Here is a 5,390-nt window from a genome sequence, read left to right as displayed (position 1 = left end):
TGGGGTGGGAGGGCCCCTTAAACCCCATCTTGTTCTATCCCCTGCCATGGCAGGGACACCTCCCACTGTCCCAGGCTGCTCCCAGCCCCAAGGTCCAGCCTGGCCTTGGCCACTGCCAGGGATCCAGGGGCAGCCCCAGCTGCTCTGGGCACCCTGTGCCAGGGCCTGCCCACCCTCCCAGGGAACAATTCCTGCCCAATCTCCCATCCAGCCCTGCCCTCTGGCACTGGGAAGCCATTCCCTGTGTCCTGTCCCTCCAGCCCTTGTCCCCAGTCCCTCTCCAGCTCTGTTCTCATCTCCTTCACACACTAGAAGGTCGCAATGAGGTCACCCCGGATCCTTTTCCAAGCTGAACAATCCCAACTATCCCAGCCTTTCTTCACAGGGAAGAAGCTCCATCCCTCTCTAATAAAACACTGCTGGTCTTCCCAGCTTTGCTGCACCAAGCACTTTTGCAGGGGAGAACACGGATTGTTCCTGGCATTCGTTCCTTCTGGAGCTTACTCTTCACTCGGGATCCAGTTGTACTTCTGGAGATGCTCTGTCACATTCCCTGGGCCCGAGGGTGTGTCACAAAAGATAATCCACACATTCTTCTGGTTTTTCTTTTTTCATTTAGCACTTGCCATGCCTGATAGCAGAATAACCAAAATCTGGGTAATCCAGTTTGCAGAACATCCCCAGTCACTGCAGAGCTGGAACCAAACCCAAATCCAGTCACATCAAATCAGATTTATTTAATTATTTCCAAGCCACCTTCCAATTCCCCCCCAGAGCCTGCTCACGTGTCCTGCCAGTACAGCTCTGTGGAACGCTTCCCAGCGCATATTCCCGGTTAGAACGGCGGGATGCACTACAAACCCCAGGCATTTTGTGCCACATCCATGTCAGTGTGCCAGCACTGGGATCCCATCCTGCAGGTGCCAGCTGTGCGCCTGGCTGATGCTGACATGGATACGCCTCCAGATTTCCAGTTCAAGGGATGCACTTTGTCTTCTCCAGGTGAGCCCTGACTCTCGCCAGGATGGGAACAGGGATGTGCTGTGGCTGGCAGAGGGAGCTTTTTGCCCTCCAGGCCATCAACTGGACTTTCCTAATTTTTATCTGACATATTTTGTGCTGGATTTGCAGAGAAATTCCTTTGTACCACCCCAAAATCCCATTTTTAGCTTTGGTGTTGTATCCTGAGGAAGTGAGGACTCCCAAGTCTCATTCTCCTCTCAGCTTTTCCCCCTTTTTCTGCACCCTTTCTCTGCTGTTAACTCCCTCATTTCACAGAGATCCAGGTGATTTAAAAGGAGAGGAACTTCTCAGAATTGTTTGGGTTGGAAGGAACCTCTTGAGACGCTCAAGCCCAAGCCCTTGCTGAAGCAGGATTGTGTCCCAAGGGGAAACTCCTCTTCCAAGGATGGAGATCCCACACCCTGCTCCAGAGTTTGGCCACCCCCACAGAATAAAACTTGTCTGCCTGTGTTCTGTTTACCCTGAATAAAAGGATTTAGGAGCCACAAACTCCTCACAGCTTCCCCACATTCCCTGGCACTCCTTGCTGAGCACTGGGAGTCAGCCTTGGGATTTACAACATTAATTACATTTATTACAATTACATTACATTAATTATAATTACAAACCTGTTTGTTCTCTTTTTTGGGGCCAAAGCTGAATGAGGTCTTTAGAATTTCACCCAGGCCGTCCATTTTACTGTTTTTCCAGAGGAAAATATCCATATTTCCATGTTTTCCCAGTAAAACTCCCCAGTATTTTGTTCTATTCCATGTGTACAGCTCAGGAAAACTGGTGACCTGCCAGAACCCTTTCCCACTGCTCTTCACTAAATTTTTTTTAAAAATTAATTTATTTTCTTCATTTTGTTTTTAAATTTAATTAATATTTATATTATTTAATTAATATTTATATTATTTAATTTAATATCAATTCTACTTTGATATCAGAATAATAATATCAGAATAAAAAAAGGACATAGCCACATAAGAAAAAGCTTGCTTGGTGTATTCTGAAGTTATTATTTTTTATTTTACACTGCAATAAATACTATTTCTGAGTCAAAACAGAGCTTGGATATATCCTGAATACTCAGCAACTTCCAGCTACTTCCAACTGCAATTCCAGTCTCTTTCCTGTTCTGTCTTTGTCTATAATATTAACAGCACTAAGCACCAGTAACTTTTCTGCCACGCATGAAATTGTGGGATCAGGGACTGGCTAGAACAGGAATTAGGTTAAAACATCGATATTTCAGGGAATTCCCAGCTGGAATGTAACAAACTAACCCTGTGTCCATAGGGAGCGTGCTTTCAGTCCTCCAGCTGGGCACTAAAAGGTGGGAATTAGCACACGTAAAGGCACCACAGGATTCGTTGGCAAACCCACTGGAAAACGGCTGTGGGATTTGGGAGCAGTCAGCAGCACCCACCCAGCCTCTTCCCTCAGGGGTTTTTCACCCCGATCTGGGCTCCACATCCACCTCCTTGGAGCTCCAGGTGAGCAGGGGATCACCTGGCACGTGCCAGGTTAATTTGTCCCACTGCCTGTTCAATCCCGAGTCCTTGAAGCTTCCCTGGGACGCTCCTGCCAAGGCTCCATATGGGATCCCAGAAATACGGCCGGATGGGAGGCAGATTTAGCTCTCGCACGTCTCCGTGGGGCTATCCATTTGGAACAGCAATGCTCGTCTCTCCCTTCCCAAGGAACCTGGAAAAGGTCTCGTGAACCTCTTTCAAGGCTGAGGGTTTGATTTATGGGGCAGAGCTGGAGTTGACATCGGCCACGGAAGGAAGAGATTTATTTCCAGGGGTTCCATCTGTCCCACGCCTCATTCCCAGCGCGGAGCCGTGGCACTGAGCCTTGGCCGACAGCACGGAGGGGCTCAGCCCTCCATCCCATAATACCTGGAGCCAGACCCTTGGGATTCCCTCTGCTGAATTCCTCCACAGCCAAAATCCAGCTCCATTTGTTGGGAACTCATCAGGAATGGCACCGAAACACAGCAAAAAGATCCCGAACCCAAGAGCGAATCCATCCGCGGCAGCGGGAATTCCAGCCTTTTCCATGGAAGCCTGGCTTCAATACAGTGGGGATGTCCACAGCAAGGATGAATCTGGTGGGGAACTCCAAAGGCAAAAGGATTTCCCACTGGAAAACAGATTTTTTTTGTGGAATTCCCTCACTAAAGGCACAGCTCGCTGTCTGTTCCTCCCAGCCAGGTGTTTCCCATGTTGTTCCGTGTGGGATTTTATTTGATAACGAGCTGGAATATAAAATAAAACTGGGCAGTTGGTAGTAATAATTGGCAATTGGTAATTGGCAATAAACTGTGGGGCTCATTGGTAACACAAGAATTCAGGATTGAAACAAAATTATTTTCTTCAAAACAAATATCTTATGGGGGAAAAAACCCACGGTTTTTCCTCGCTTTGTGAGAGAGGAACAATAATTTTTAAAAGCTCCAAAACTCAGCAAAACAGGGGATAAAACCCCAAATATGCTTTTCCTAAAGGCTGGAATTTCTGATTATTCCACTGGGTTTCTGTCAGGTTAAAATGTCAGAGAAAAAAACAGAATTAGACTTTATTTTCTCCACTCACACAATTTATATCAACTAGAATGTGTTTATGGAAATGTATAGTTTTATATCTTTTTCTTTGTTTTCTTCAGAAGTGTTTTAGTCTGTAGGAAAAGACAGTAAATGGAGATGTTAATATCTTATTTTGCATTAATTTGCTTTTTGAGAATTCAGATGAAACATCGTTGATTAATGTGTCAAAACTGTACATGAAATTAATCTGAACAGTAAAATTTCAGGCTGTTTCACGACCATCTTTTTAACAGCACAGAGATCAGAGTGTTTTGGATTAATTTTTTGTCTGTTTCTGCATCAGGAGGATTATTGGACAGACCAAAATAAAGTATTTGCTGTTCTTATCCACACTGCCATTCCCAGCACCGGCGTAATCCTGGTTCCAGATTTATGGGCAGCGAGCTCCGGGGCTGAGGATCTCATTTCACCTTGACAACATCTCGGGTTCTTTTCCATGGAATATCCTGGCAAACACAAAGGAAAACGGGAATTTGTCATCCTGAGCAGCAGCCTGAAGTTCCAGAGGGTCAATAGCTCCGAGAGCTGATGGACATCAGTGACCAGTGGAGTCCCCCAGGGGCTGTACTGGGACCAGTGACACTGAGGACACACGAGGGGACTGAGGCACCGCTGGCACCTCGGCAGGTGACACCAGGCTGGGGGTGCAGTGACCACTCTGAAGGACAGGATGACATCCAGGGGGACCTGGACAAGCTCCAGAAGTGCCCTGGAGCCAGGCTGGGAGAGCTGGGAATGTTCAGCCTGGAGAGGAGAAGGCTCCAGGGAGAGCTCAGAGCTCCTTGCAGGGCCTAAAGGGGCTCCAGGAGAGCTGGAGAGGGACTGGGGACAAGGCATGGAGGGACAGGACCCAGGGAATGGCTTCCCAGTGCCAGAGGGCAGGGCTGGATGGGAGATTGGGCAGGAATTGTTCCCTGGGAGGGTGGGCAGGCCCTGGCACAGGGTGCCCAGAGCAGCTGGGGCTGCCCCTGGATCCCTGGCAGTGTTATCCCAAACAGGCTCTTTGCCCGGTGTGGAGGAGCCCGATCCCCACCCAGAGTTACGGGATTTATTTCCAGCTCTGCACACAGTGGGGACTGGGTGGCAGATCCCAAAGCCAGCGCAGACTCCAAAACTTGTCACTGTTTATACATTCACCGAACCAGGGCGCTAACGTTCACTGGCTGCAAGCTACACAGTTCCCTGATTAATTAGCGTTCTGTCTCCTCGTTAATGGTTCTCTGGCTTCTCAGGCTGGTTCCCAGTGTTCCTCTGCTTTTGGGTCGCAGGTTTCTTGGGTTCGGTCGCCATCTGCTCCTTCTGGATTTCTTCTTTCCCAGTGGGAGCTGACCCAGCACAGCTGGCCAGTTCTTTTTATCAGGCTCTTCCTTATCCTGGCAGTTGTGCCGTATGTCCTTGTGGCCTGTACATCCTGCATCCCCTGTGCCCACCATCAGCGGGAATCACTGGGAATCCTCCTCCCAAGCTTTGTTGTCCTGCCCTTGGGCCGGGACCGTTGGAACACGCCCTGAACATGGCAATCCCACATGTGCCATTCCAACAGCTGGAAACCACTGAGAGGTCACCTCAGTGATTAGACCTGGATTAAACCGCCTTTCTCGCTGGCTGGCAAGGACGGACGAGGCCAGAAGAGCCTTTGTGAGGCGGAGGTCACTCACACCGGGCACATTCCGGAGGCTCGGCCCGGCCCGGCCCGGCCCGGAGCACCGCGGCCCACGTGACACGGGCGGCACGTGTCACCGGCGGGGCCACGTGACGCGGGCGGAAAGCGCGT

The 5,390-nt window shown here is 49.4% G+C and overlaps 1 long non-coding RNA gene across 1 annotated transcript; it reads right to left on the bottom strand.

The window, feature by feature from the left end:
- Positions 1 to 2,015: 2,015 nt before the first annotated feature.
- On the bottom strand, positions 2,016 to 5,367 carry LOC108446660. Its single transcript, XR_001861921.1, has 2 exons — positions 4,650 to 5,367; positions 2,016 to 4,062 (listed from the first exon to the last, which is right to left on the bottom strand). It is a non-coding gene; the product is annotated as an uncharacterized LOC108446660 (long non-coding RNA).
- Between the last annotated feature and the right edge of the window lie 23 nt (positions 5,368 to 5,390).

This window comes from Corvus brachyrhynchos, unplaced genomic scaffold, assembly GCF_000691975.1.
Source record: "Corvus brachyrhynchos isolate BGI_N302 unplaced genomic scaffold, ASM69197v1 scaffold514, whole genome shotgun sequence".
NCBI classification, from domain to species: Eukaryota; Metazoa; Chordata; class Aves; order Passeriformes; family Corvidae; genus Corvus; species Corvus brachyrhynchos.
The sequence above is the reverse complement of the archived record's forward strand: the minus strand, read 5'-3'. Positions and strand labels throughout refer to the sequence as shown.